This window comes from Chiloscyllium punctatum, chromosome 8 (genome assembly GCF_047496795.1).
Source record: "Chiloscyllium punctatum isolate Juve2018m chromosome 8, sChiPun1.3, whole genome shotgun sequence".
Classification (NCBI taxonomy): Eukaryota; Metazoa; Chordata; class Chondrichthyes; order Orectolobiformes; family Hemiscylliidae; genus Chiloscyllium; species Chiloscyllium punctatum.
This window is the reverse complement of record NC_092746.1, coordinates 60,357,453-60,371,492: the sequence shown is the minus strand read 5'-3', so window position 1 is coordinate 60,371,492 and position 14,040 is coordinate 60,357,453. Positions and strand designations below refer to the sequence as shown.

Below are 14,040 nucleotides of genomic sequence, written 5' to 3'. Positions count from 1 at the left end.
CCGCCCACAGATGAAGGGCTCTTGCCCAAAACATCGATTCTCCTGCTCCTTGGATGCTGCTTGACCTGCTTTCCTTTTCCAGCACCCAGCTAGTTTGTGATGCAGTGTGATATCAGCAGAATGAGTTCAATTCTTGTATCAGCTGTGGTCACCATGAAGGTCCCTTCTCCTCGAACCTGCCCCTTGCTTGAAGCATGATGACCCTCAAGTTAAAATCTGCACCAAACATCTCTCACTAATAAGAGCAGCCCTATAATTCTGAGGTTTTAGTGACTACTGTTTACATGATGCCTACATTTGGAAATGCAAGTGTTAATTTGATAAAAGTGGAAGTGAATCAACACTTGCAGCAAAGAGCAGAAAGGGATTAAACCTATAGCTTTTGAGAGTTTGCTAAAATGTGATGGATGAAATGGCTGTAAAATTTAAAAATTTTAGATATGATTCAACTATCAAAACATTTGTATGATTTTGTAGTAGCAAAATTTTATGATTTTTTTTTAAAAGACCAAACCTAAGCATGAAGGAAAATACAGAACTAACAAATGAAAGAGATTGAGAGGTTTATTGCATATCTGTGAGTGACATGGCATTTCAGTGGGACAAGTCTTTGGAAGCCAAGCAGTCTGTATGCTTATATAAATCAAAATATTTCAATCTTCAGACAGGCAGGTGAAGGGATTTTTTTCTTTAAAATGGGAAACATAATTACAATGTCCACGGTATTAGACAAGAACTTTCGGAAGCTGATTGGAGGCAGATGTTCGCAGGTAAAAGGACGGCTGGAAAATGGGAAGCCTTTAGAAATGAGATAAGAATCCAGAGAAAGTATATTCCTGTCAGGGTGAAAGGGAAAGCTGGTAGGTACAGGGAATGCTGGATGACTAAAGAAATTGAGGGTTTGGTTCAGAAAAAGAAGGAAGCATAAGTCAGGTATAGACAGGAAAGATCGAGTGAATCCTTAGAGTATAAAGGAAGACTTTATACTCTTATTAGTGAGAGATGTTTGGTGCAGATTTTAACCTGAGGGTCATCATGCTTCAAGGTATACTTAAGAGGGAAATCAGGAGGCCAAAACAGGGACATGAGATAGCTTTAGCAAATAGAATTAAGGAGAATCCAAAGAGCTTTTACAAATATATTAAGGACAAAAAGGCAACTAGGGAGAGAATAGGGCTCCTCAAAGATCAGCAAGACGGCTTTTGTGTGGAGCTACAGAAAATGGGGGAGATACTAAATGAATATTTTGCATCAGTATTTACTGTGGAAAAGAATATGGAAAATTTAGACTGTAGGGAAATAGATGGTGACATTTTGCAAAATGTCCAGATTACAGAGGAAGAAGTGCTGGATGTCTTGAAACAGTTAACGGTGGATAAATCCCCAGGACTTGATCAGGTGTACCCGAGAACTCTGTGGGAAGCTAGAGAAGTGATTGCTCGGCCTCTTACTGAGATATTTGCATCATCAATAGTCACAGGGAGGTGCCGGAAGACTAGAGGTTGGCAAACGTGGTGCCACTGTTTAAGAAGGGCGGTAAAGACAAGCCAGGGAACTATAGACCAGCGAGCCTGACCTCAGTGGTGGGCAAGTTGTTGAGGGAATCCTGAGGGACAGAATGTACATGTATTTTGAAAGGCAAGGACTGATTATGGATAGTCAACATGGCTTTATGCATGGGAAATCATGTCTCACAAACTTGATTGAGTTTTTTGAAGAAGTAACAAAGAAGATTGATGAGGGCAGAGCAGTAGATGTGATCGATATGGACTTCAGTAAGATGTTTGACAAGGTTCCCTGTGGGAGACTGGTTAGCAAGGTTAGATCTCATGGAATACAGGGAGAACTAGCCATTTGGATACAGAACTTGCTCAAAGGTAGAAGACAGAGGGTGGTGGAGGAGGGTTGTTTTTCAGACTGGAGGCCTGTGACCAGTGGAGTGCCACAAGGATGGGTGCTGGGTCCTCTAATTTTTGTCATTTACATAAATGGTTTGGATGTGAGCATAAGAGGTACAGTTAGTAAATTTGCAGATGACACCAAAATTGGATGTGTAGTGGACAGCGAAAAGGATTACCTCAGATTACAACAGGATCTGGACCAAATGGGCCAATGGGCTGAGAAGTGGCAGATGGAGTTTAATTCAGATAAATGCAAGGTGCTGCATTTTGGGACAGCAAATCTTAGCAGGACTTATATACTTAATGGTAAGGTCCTAGGGAGTGTTGCTGAACAAAGAGACCTTGGAGTGCAGGTTCATAGGTCCTTGAAAGTGGAGTTGCAGATAGATAGGATAGTGAAGAAGGTGTTTGGCGTGCTTTCCTTTATTGGTCAGAGTATTGAGTACAGGAGTTGGGAGGTCATGTTGTGGCTGTACAGGACATTGGTTAGGCCACTGTTGGAATATTGAGTGCAATTCTGGTCACCTTCCTATCGGAAAGATGTTGTGAAACTTGAAAGGGTTCAGAAAAGATTTACAAGGATGTTGCCAGGGTTGGAGGATCTGAGCTATAGGGAGAGGCTGAACAGGCTGGACTTGTCTTCCCTGGAGCGTCGGAGGCTGAGAGGTGATCTTATAGAGGTTTACAAAATTATGAGGGGCATGGATAGGATAAATAGATAAAGTCTTTTCCCTGGGACCAGGGAGTCCAGAACTAGAAGGCATAGGTTTAGGGTGAGAGGGGAAAGATATAAAAGAGACCTAAGAGGCAACATTTTCACGCAGAGGGTGGTACGTGTATGGAATGAGCTGCCAGAGTATGTGGTGGAGGCTGGTACAATTGTAACATTTAAGAGGCATTTGGGTGGATTTGGAGGGATATGGGCTGGGTGCTGGCAGGTGGGACTAGATTGAGTTGGGTTATCTGGTCAGCATGGACAGTTTGGACCGAAAGGTCTGTTTCCATACTGTACATCTCTATGACCCTATGACTCTAAGAGCTCACTTCCCATTTTAAACAGCAGAGCAATTTAATATGCTGTTCCGAGGAGGGTCCAGAATTTAAATATTTTAATGTGTTTGTATCTGTCAATTTTTCTGGTATTAGATTTGACCAAGTCTAGCTGGGTTTCCCAATCCTTGACCTGTAGTTTAGATGTTGCTGCTCCAGCAAAGATCTAGCCTTCCTGGTCTGTTAGTACACTCTTTCATCAGCTCTCACTACCCCATCTCTTCAATGCCCTGCCTATGATCTGGATCCAATGCCCCCTCCTCTTATCTCTCTATCCATTTTTGATGCTTCTTGTAACCTATGGCTGAGGTCTAGCTCTGCAGGTCGACTCTCATCAGCCTGCACCCCTCAACCTGATGGTAAAGATGGCAAAACTAATTTAAATAAGGTCCTGGATTTAAATCCACAGGACTTTTGCAAAGCTAAAGTTCCAGCTATATAGATTCCCTTTCAAAGGAAAATGAGAAAAATAAAATTGTCTCACACTCCTGCAATCTGGGGGCTTATTGGCTATCATCCTTCTGTTCCAAACTTTTATTTAATTTTTCCATGCTTGCATTTATAACCCTCCATGGTTTTGCTTATCTCCTCTTGTTGCAATGCTGGAGAACATTACACCTTTCTGTAAAATTCTCCATTCTGGCCACTTTTGCTCATGCATTCCTTTTCTCCCTTTGCTTTATCAACTGCTCTTTGTTTGTGCTAATTCTAGCTCTGGATTTTCTCCTTGATTCTCTCCAGCTCCCTCTGTTCCTTTTAAGACTCTTGTCAAAACACACATATTTAATTCAATCATTTGTGAACCCCCTCCTCACATTTCCTTAATCAAATAAACATTTTTCCTTGCATATCACTGAAATACTGTGATAAAGGCAGTCTACATTGGCAAGTTGGCTTTGTATAAAATATCCAAAATCTGCCATGGTAATATAGACACCCACTGCATTTGTTTAAATCAGTGTGATTTACCTAATCAATAAAAGATTTAAATGGTTGGGGTTGCAACTGAATATCATTACACATTATCTAAGATGACCTGTTGGGAAGCAACATCGTTTCCTGTGCTTGGAGGGTAACAGTAAATACAACTTATTGGCAATTCATATTATGATTTATTCTTAAGCCATTTCCTTGAATTATTTCAATTAGTAGTGTTGTTTCAGATTGTGACTTGTTTGCCAAATGGTTGGATGTTTAACATATTGCATAACAATGATTGTTAGAACTTTGTTTTGTAGTGCCAGCATTTTTTTTTGTTTCAGACACGTGGAAGAGTTCAGTCCTCGTGCTATCCATACCAGGGGGAAAGTCATCAGTGCAGCTGGTTTAACTGCAGCTCTCATAAAGGATGAAGAGTCATATGAATTTGTAATTGAGGTTGGTGTTTTGATGTTGGCTGATAATGTATATAAATTTCTACTCTTTAGATGTCTCTTATGTCTTTATTCAAGTCAAATAGATAAGAGGTTCCAGTAATTAAAAAGGTGCTGTTGATCCTGTTAATTTACAGGACTCTGCATCTCCACATCATCAACTGATGGTGGTTTTGAGAAAGAAACCCCTTCAAAGACTTACTGGACGTTGCTACCAGTATTAAGGGTGTTATAATTTGATTTCATACTGATCCCTGTTCTGTGCATAAAGCAACTATTACCACTACCCAGTGACAAAAGAACTTCAAAATCTGATCAAAGCCAGAACACTTGCCATCGGTTACAGTTTAACCCTGGGAAGAATGCATACATCAACAATTAAAATATTCATATGCAAGTTTAAAGTTCTAAATTTCCAAGTCCATTGACAACCTTTCAGAGATTTATGTGTAATTCTGAGTCTATGCAATGTCATATAGCATGGAGTCAGTATCACTCTGCATTAGTGGAGAGAGAAATCAAGAAATCTGCCAGAATGATATATTTAATTCCGACTTTTGAGTTGATGCATATCTGAGCAATATTTCCTTCAATGTAAGAGTAATGGCACAAAAAAAAGAGAATTCTGGAAGATATTTTAGATGGAATGTTTTCGCAAAATATTTTTTAGCAATACTTCACTAACTTTTCATTGTTCTTGGCAGTTAAAACCTAAAAACCACTACTAATAAACCTGAAAACCAATCGGTCCTATCAGTAACTGGTCTATGGACTAGGGACTGTTCAACTGTGTTGCTAGCTAAACTCACTTCGTGAGATAAAAGAACTACAGATGCTGGAATCCAAGGTAGACAAACAGGAGGCTGGGAGAACACAAGTCAGGCAGCATCAGGAAGTGGAGAAGTCAATGTTTTGGGTATAATCCTTCAGGACTGGTGGTAGATGTAAGGGGAGCAGCAGATAAAGTGGGGCGGGAGGGCGATGAGCTAGTGATAGGTGAACACAGGTAGAGGGTACGACCTGGTTGGTCAATGGGAGGAATGACTCTGATTGGTAGCTCTAACTGGATTCATTCTGCCCATTGATCAACCAGGTCGTAAACTCTGCCTGTGTTCATCTGTCCCTACCTCACCACCCTCAGCTCACCTTAACACTCACCCACAGTCCTGAAGAAGGTTTAGATCCGACACGTTGACTTCTCCATCTCCTGATGCTGCCTGACTTGCTGTGTTCTCCCAGCCTCCTGGTTGTAATGAACGGCCCCATGGCTCCAGCTCATGTGCTCATCAGCAGTTATATAAACAACATTTCCAATGAGTGGGAGATTGCTTGCTTTTAAAACATGCACCTCTTCCTTCAACAATCCTTGGTTTATTTTTATAAGAACCCTTTTATCTATTTCAATATTTCTCCCAATGCAAGAAAAATTAATAAATGTGCAATCTTCACAATTTCTTTTCTCCCAGGTGCAGAAACTAGTGGCTGAATTTTACTGTGGACTTTGAGGCTCTGATTTTAAACATAAAAGTAGGTTCTGAGCCAGCACTTGTTCATAGCACAGCAGTCCTGAGAACCTTACCACAGGCAGTCTCCTGATTAGCCATCTCCAGGTTAGCAGTTCACTCAGGACAATGGATGAGCTCCTTATGCTGGCACTCCAGTTGGGGACCTTAACCAATCCACCAAGGGAAGTGGACTCTATTAAGGCAACTCCACGACCTCCTGTGCGTGTGTCTCTTAAATGGTGGTTGATAGAAGTTGAAAGGACCATTTGAATAGAGGGGAAATTGCTTCTAGTTTCAAAGTTGGTCTGTAATGTTGCCTTCACTGCTTACAACCTTCCTTGTGTCATGGAACCTTTGTGTTGAAGGAAAAATGCTGAGGAATTGACATGAGAAACAGGCCAATCAGTTTTGTGCAATGCCGCTATTATTTGCAAGATTAGAATCCAACACAAGTCTTGCCTGGTTTTCTTTTGAGATTCCAGTTAAATAACAAAGTCCTGGATGCATTTCAACTTTTTAAAATTTTATTTTCAGATATCAAGAGAAGCTGAAGAATTCATCGTTCAGCAGTACAAACTTCTTAGACAGCATGATGGCTGTGGAGTTGTGAAATCAGCTTGGTGCATTACTGTTCGGCAACTAGACAGCCTGATCAGATTATCTGAGGCTATGGCTCGTATGTAAGGCATGTATGTACTCAATGTTTTATACACTGAGTGGTAAATACATATGGAACTCCAATTGCAAATTGCTTGGGAAGGGGGAAGAAAATAAAGGAGAATTAGCTTGAAAATTAGTGTGTTTTAAAATATTTGTTCATAGGATGGTGAGTGTGACTAGCTACACTGTAGTTAATTGCCTCTCCCTAAATTGCCTTTGTGAAAGTGGTGAGCTGTCACCTTGAACCACTGCAGTCCTTTGTGGAGGGGGGAATAGGGGTACTCTGTCAGAATCTGTACCCAGAAAATGAACTAAAAGTTGATGTGAACCATTTTCCAAATCTTTTCAGCTTTCATTTCTCCCTTCCTCCTTTGTATCCTTTTATGAATTCCTAATTTCCATCAACGGTTGGAGTTGCAACCAGCATTTTATAAGCCTCAAATTAACAGACTTTTCTGTGATGCTTAAATTTATTAGTTTCTAACTCTAGTTGATACAGCAGAGTTTGAGAATATATTGTGTGCAATTACGGGGGCATCTAGCTTTAAAACAAAGTTGACTGTTGGCAATGCACAATGTTAATATTATTAACTGAATTATAGCTATTGTACAGAGAAGTGAAGTTTGGCCTCTTAACATTTCAATGGGTATTTTGCCTTCCTTTTAACAAAACGTCTGAAGCAGTGACACATCCTTTCCAAACTTTTTGCAATCTTTAATATTCACTAATTTATTGGAAATTTTATCCCTTCAAATTGCATAAATTTTATTTCTTGAAACATTGGAGCTGTGTGAATTAAGATACCTCTCTTTTCCTCCACCTTTAAACTTAGCTCTTTGACCACATGTGCTTTGATTTACAATGCTTGTGTGAAACACCCGGGACATTTCATTACAATTCATTAAAGGAACTGTCAAAGTTTTAATTGTATTTAAAGCTGAGGCTGGAATTTTCTGGCAAATGAGCCAACCTTCTTACATGGTGAGATTTAAGGATTTAAAACATTAGGAAGGACTGAGGAAAACTGAATTAGAATGGGTAGATCCAATGTCAAATCACATCCGGGTGAAATTAAGAAGAAAGCAATGCTGAATTAAGAATAGGTGTGGGGAAGAGAAGAGTAATGGAAAAGTAAGCAACGTATATATTTTAAAAGTTTAAAATATTTATAATCCCAAGAAAAAAATTGGTGCCCTGACTGAAGAACTGCAGTAGGGGCATAAGGATCATGGAAGGATGGCAAGGTATTGGTCAAGTCGCAAATCTTTGTGAACAGCCTGTACAGTGATAGTTAAAGATTTGAAGGACAATGGGCTAGATTTCCCCAGACCTTGAAAGTGGGCACTTTTGAGTCAGCTGGGAATAATCATGAGATCAGAAACATGCGATCCTCAATATAGAGCAAGAAGAGTCCAGTTTTCCACCCAACGCTCGAATGTGAGATGAGAATCTGGTTAATGAGCAGTGACAGGACTATTTATACGCATTTACATCTCCAAACCTAAATCTTGTCTTATTTATCTGCAATTTCCTATTCTCTCACGAGGCAAAGAAGAATGAGATAGTTCGTCTCTGGTTCTTATGTTGCTTCCTAAGTCTTAACTCACTTTGTGGCTATTTGGAAGCTTGCTGTGTCTCTTCCATGCCTTTTCCTGTCTGTCTGTCTGTGTCATGACTACGTTGTTCACATTTGGAGATGGGGTTAAAGTGGGGAAGCAAACAGTTAACTAAGTGATGGATAGGAATGTGGTGGAGATCCAAGGGCAATGCAGAGAGAAAGGACATTTAATATTTGTGTGTTACCTAGCCTGAGGCAGAGCCTCTGACAATCTAGTTATGTTGATTTCAATCTGCTTCCCAAACCACAGATTCACAATTGAATTGAAAATGACTGCGATCACATCTGGAGTGTGTGCAGTAAGTTTTACTTTTTCCCTTTCCAAGGGGGCTCCATTTTAGTGTGGTGTGAGGCCCTTCAAAGGATAATAATAATAAACAGATTCTTGTAGAGCAGTTGGAAGACACCTGTTGTCACCTATGTATGTGGATCTCATGCATTCACCTCCTGTGTCAGCTAAAAATCCTGGTCACAAGCGGCCACATCATTGAATATAATAAATCAATCCTACTGATGGCCGTGAGGCACAAGGAATATCAGGTGGGCTACAGAGGTTCATGTAGCTGCCACAGGCCCATGCAATTTACAAGACTCCATACCCTGGACAATGCTAACTTTATACTTTCAACCAGAAAATGTCCACAAGATGATGGCACATCACTTTATGAAGCACTGAGGGTCATTAACATTGGGCATTCCTCTTGACCATAAATATCATCTGGTTGGCAACTTCAAACCAGGTTGGCAGGGTCTGGTGCTACAGTTGCCTCTGGAGAACAATCTGGAGCAATGAGCACTGTGTTCCTCTTCACCATCATGCCCGTTAGGATCTCCAGGTAACTGTCAACAATTTGAAGAGCTAACATGTTTCTGTCAGCTATTTTTGGGTCATTCCATCTGGTACTGCAGCACTGGGTGGTAGATCCTGACTGGTAGTGATTTAACCTAGTCCTCAGCTGGGTTTTATATACAATGCTAGCAGTGGCAATTCTGAGAGGTTTCTGCAGTAATGAGTACCTCTATTCCTAGCAAGGCTGTAGTGCCATAGTGGTGTGGTACGTACATGATGTGAGCTGCGTAAAATTGTATGTGCAATCTCTCAAGGGCTCAAAGAAACACTGACACCACCCCAAATTACCACAAGCTGAATTTTACCAAAGATTAGCTCACTTTTTCTGAGATTGTAACAGTGTGCCATATTCCATTCTTGAATCGTATTAGATTTAAGATGTCTACTTGTGCTTATTCAAACCTGACCTTGATGGTCTCCCAAGGAAATACAGTCTATGTTGGGATGGCTTTGGTAGTGATGTAATTGAAAACCAATTAATGAATAAGCTGTCTTTTATCTGTCACTGTCATTTCTTTGTTTGTTGCTCTTTAAAATGTGTGGGCAAAGGACCACTTGGTAGTAATCTTACTTCAGCGTCAGAAAACTAGTTCCAAATCCACTCCAATTTAAGAAATTTGTGTCAAATTGGCAGGTAATCTAAAATGAAATTTTGTTTTATATCTCTGTGATATCCTCTTTCATTAAGATGTTAAAATGGAGGTTTTATCCACAAGCTACGGATGGTTCAAATTGATGTGAAATATCCTTTGGCATGATTTGAAGTATGGAGAATGCTCTCTGATTCCTACACAACATTTTTTTTCTGCACTCAATATCAAAAAGCATGTTGAGAATTAGGAGGTGGGTGGGAAATGTCAGGATGCTATGTCCAGTGGAGAAGGCCATGGATGGTATTGTGGTGTACCTCCAACACTTGGACTGCATGGTTTAAGATGATAACCCCTTAGGAGCAGCATTCAGCAGAAAATGATTACTTTAATGAAACCCAGATGGCTAGATTTTATTTAAAACCACTGTCATTTACTATGAGCTGATTGTTTTGTTGAAAAAGACAATACTTTTAAATGGTTACTAGACTATTACTCAAAGTGGGAAGGTTTCATTTCATTGGAACAATTTTGGAGCAATTTAATTTTCAACATTACGTGACTGGGAGTTGTAAACAATGAAAGTGGAATTAGTATTTATGCCAATTAGGTGAGTACAAAGGTTATGTGCCAGATAAACACCATGTGGATTGGTTGCAACGAATGACTTATTTGTGTTGTACTTTCTGTAAGTTTCATATTTTAAAACTTGCCTGCAATCTAACTGGTGATTGTAAAAAGAATTAGAAGGAATTGTTTTAATAATATGGTTAGAGATTTTATTAATTCAATTTAATGAAATATCATAAGATATTTCACTCTAATAAACGCAATGCCTGAAGTATTTGAATAATGTGCATTGAGTTCAGATGATAATGAAGGGATGTACAATACTGAGTAAAGCTTTATTGAAATGATGAGCATTTGGTTCAGGTTTTAAAACTTGTTGATGCACCCTTTCATTTTTATAAATTCTTCTATCATGTAGTTGGATGTCCACAAAAATAAACTTTAATAGACATCAATTAAATTACCCGGTAGCAATTCTAATTTGTACTATGTCCAGGTCCAGCCAAAGCATGTTAAGGAGGCATTTAGACTGTTGAACAAGTCAATCACTCAGGTGCAGACTCCAGATGTCCACTTTGATCAAGAAGAAATTGAACCGACTAATATGATTTCATTGGCTTTATCTGACTTTTAATCTCTAAAGTGGAGCAGATATTTTACAATAATGTGAATAAAACCTGTTGAAGCTAGCATCATCCCTGCATAGCTGTAATCTTTTACAAAACTAAACTAAACACACTAAACTAAACTAAATTAAAGCAGAAAGTGGCTAATTTAATTGTGAACTCTTCAGGGCACTGCTTGTATTTTGAGGGTAATAATTGAGACCTTATTCAATGTCTCTGTGCAAAATGGATTTGGTGTGGTGGGTGCTGTAAAAAATAAGATTCACCGAATATATTCTTGTAGACTTGCTCAATACTTGTGTGTAAATACTGAGCAATTATTTTAGGTTATTAACATAAAGGCAATTCGGTTGATGAATTGAAAGACTTGTCATTCATCGAATAGTATTCCAGTTAATTAAACATCTTAAGCAGAGAGTCTATGATCATGAGAATAAAATAAAACATCAGTCACTGTTAATATTGGAGGATGAAACTTTAAAGGCGCAAGTGTTTTATTTTCAACAACCATTATTTCTACAGATCTTGTCTACCATTACTGGTACTGCCTTACATGCTGCTCTTTCCTTTCAGCAGGTAGTGTGTATGGCACTATTATGGAGAATAATGCTGAAAATGCTGTTGAGAATATGGAGATGGAACAACACATTCCTGACATATACAAGTTTGCCCTAAAAATGTCATTTACTGAATACAAGAATATTTCTAATTTGTTGGTCCTACATATGCAAAAGTTAGAAGGAGGTACGTAACTGTTCAGAGTTAATCTTTTTCTATTCCCAATTGTGACAATGCTGCATTTATAGTTTGAACTTAAACTAAGTTCACCTTACTTGTATTTTGGTGCAAAGTGGAAAATTGCATGACGTTGACTTAGTGACATTGAAGGAAAGTCCTTGCGCAAGATGGTATCATCGTATGATCCATAAAAGCCAAAGAGATTTGGCTTCTTTTTTTACAAATTATATCAATTTCTTTGGCATTTTTTTCTTCAAACTCCTATCACAGAGCCCAGCTAATTAAGATACCTGTGCATCATAATTTATGATTTTTGACAAGTTGGTCCAGTGGAGTATGAATTAATTTACATTACATTAAGTTTTTGCCATAAAGTTGCATTTTACTTCAAGGCTCTGAGGATACAGATTCCATCCAGATGAAACAATGTAGCTCTTGTTGCATGAACTTGATACATTAAGAATATAGTCAGAATGGAAGAAATAAGAGCAGGCCATTCCACACTTTTGAAACTGCTCACCACAAAAATAACTTTGAATACCCATCAGTTAAATTACCCAGTAGCAATTTTAATTTATACTATGTCCAGATCCAACAAAACATGTTAATGAGGTATTTAAACTGTTGAACAAGTCAATCATTCAGGTGTAGACTCCAGATGTCCACTTTGATCAAGAAGAAATTGAACTGACTGGTATGATTTCATTGGCTTTATCTGCCTTTTAATCTCTGAAGTGGAGCAGACATTTTACAGTCATGTGAATAAAATCTGCTAAACACATAGCTAACACATCATCCCTGTATAGCTATAACCTATTACAGAACTAAACTAAAACATTTGTATTCAAGTAGAAAGTGGCTAATTTAATTGTGAAATATTTAGGTCACTGCTTGTGTTTTGATGAGGGTAATAATGAGATAATTGTTGATTTTCTTTTAGTTAATGGGATGTGGAGGTTGCTGGATAGGCCAGCATTTATTGCCTATTCTTTATTGCTCAGTGGGCAGGTTAGAGTGAACCACGTATATCTAATATCATCATATATAAGCAAGACTTGGTGAAGATGACAGATTCCCTTCCGTAAGGACATTCTGGGACTTCAACACCATTTTCCTGCGCTCTCATTGTGTCCTTTGATTTTTTTCATCATGTAGAAATGGGGCTGTTGAGACATTTCAGTGCAATTCCCACATGTTGAATTCACTGTATATGTTGAACTGTGGGGGAGGTGATGGAATCTGCTGAGGAAGACAGTAACTGGTATAATTGATGTAACTGGCCAATTGCAATCTGGAATAATGGGAAAGGGTCAGGTGTCAAATCTCTCTCACTTTTTTTGGGACTGAAATACAACACTAGGTAGACAATTGAAATGAAAATTGCATCTTTTCCCAATGTTGAAGCTAATTAGATTGAGGTTTTACTAGTCCGTAACGTGAATTTATCCTGCTAACTAGGATATGGAAATATTGATTGTTGATTATAAAAGCAATATGAAATAGTTGTTGATGTGAAATACATATATCCTTTAGTTACTATTTTCCCCAACTCCTGCCTAGAATATTTCTGTTCACCTTTCAGGTGCAAGAAATGCAAGCAAGGCAAGTGATTAGAGTATCTAGAGTGCACAATTCAGCTTGAATTGGGATGATCCTTGACTCTGATGGACTGCTGGATATAAGCACTAAATGTTAGTTCCTGCTCATGAGGGCTGTGGGGTCCATGTCTGGGAGAGAGTGTTTACACTGATTCTAAGGTCCAAAATTTTAGAACTGGATATTTTGCTGCAATCTTGATTTTTGTTATGATCTTAACTAAGGTTATGACTGAACAAGTCAGATCCAAAAATAACCATTTTTATTTTCATTTAACATAGTGATCTTTCACTGAAACATTAAACTGCAGAATTGGGACTATCAATAATACAAACGCTTATCCAAATTAAATGAAAATAAAATAAACCCAATTAAGCCAACTTCAGAACGCATTTGTAAGATTTCAAAATTGGGGCAAAACAAAATTCCATCTACCCTCTAACACAGTCCCGTTATAGTAACTCAACAATCCAGAGAAATTCCTTCCCCATCAAATTTAACTTTAACCTAACTGCTGCTTCTCAGTTCCAGTCCTGAGTTGATACACGTTTTCCCCTTAACCACTAGCACAATGTAGAGCTTAGACAGCCTTCGGTCTTTCAATAATTTGCAAGAGTTTAACTAAATATGCCTGGTCTGCAATTTTCCAGCAGCTACTCTCTCTTACACAGGGGTAGCTAATCCATTTTCTTTACTACTCTAAACACTTATGTAGGAGAGACTGAACTTGATTCTAACCCTTGGCAGGCTTCCTTCAAACTGCCTAGAAGATTTTGAACTAAATTTAGATAAAACTTACACATCCTACCTCCTGTTGAATGATTTGTTTTCTCTGCAAGTGTTAACCTCCACAGTAGGAACAGACTTTCATTATCACTCCAGGATGAACATACTGGTTTAAAATCCTGGTTCCACAAAGACTGACCTAGATTTTTTCAATCTCTTGGCAAAAAGAAAATCAA

General features: G+C 38.6%; 1 pseudogene; it reads left to right on the top strand.

Moving 5' to 3' along the window:
* The window catches only part of LOC140480279 (maternal DNA replication licensing factor mcm6-like), a 48,966-nt pseudogene that overhangs the window by 28,059 nt on the left and 6,867 nt on the right, over window positions 1-14,040 (top strand).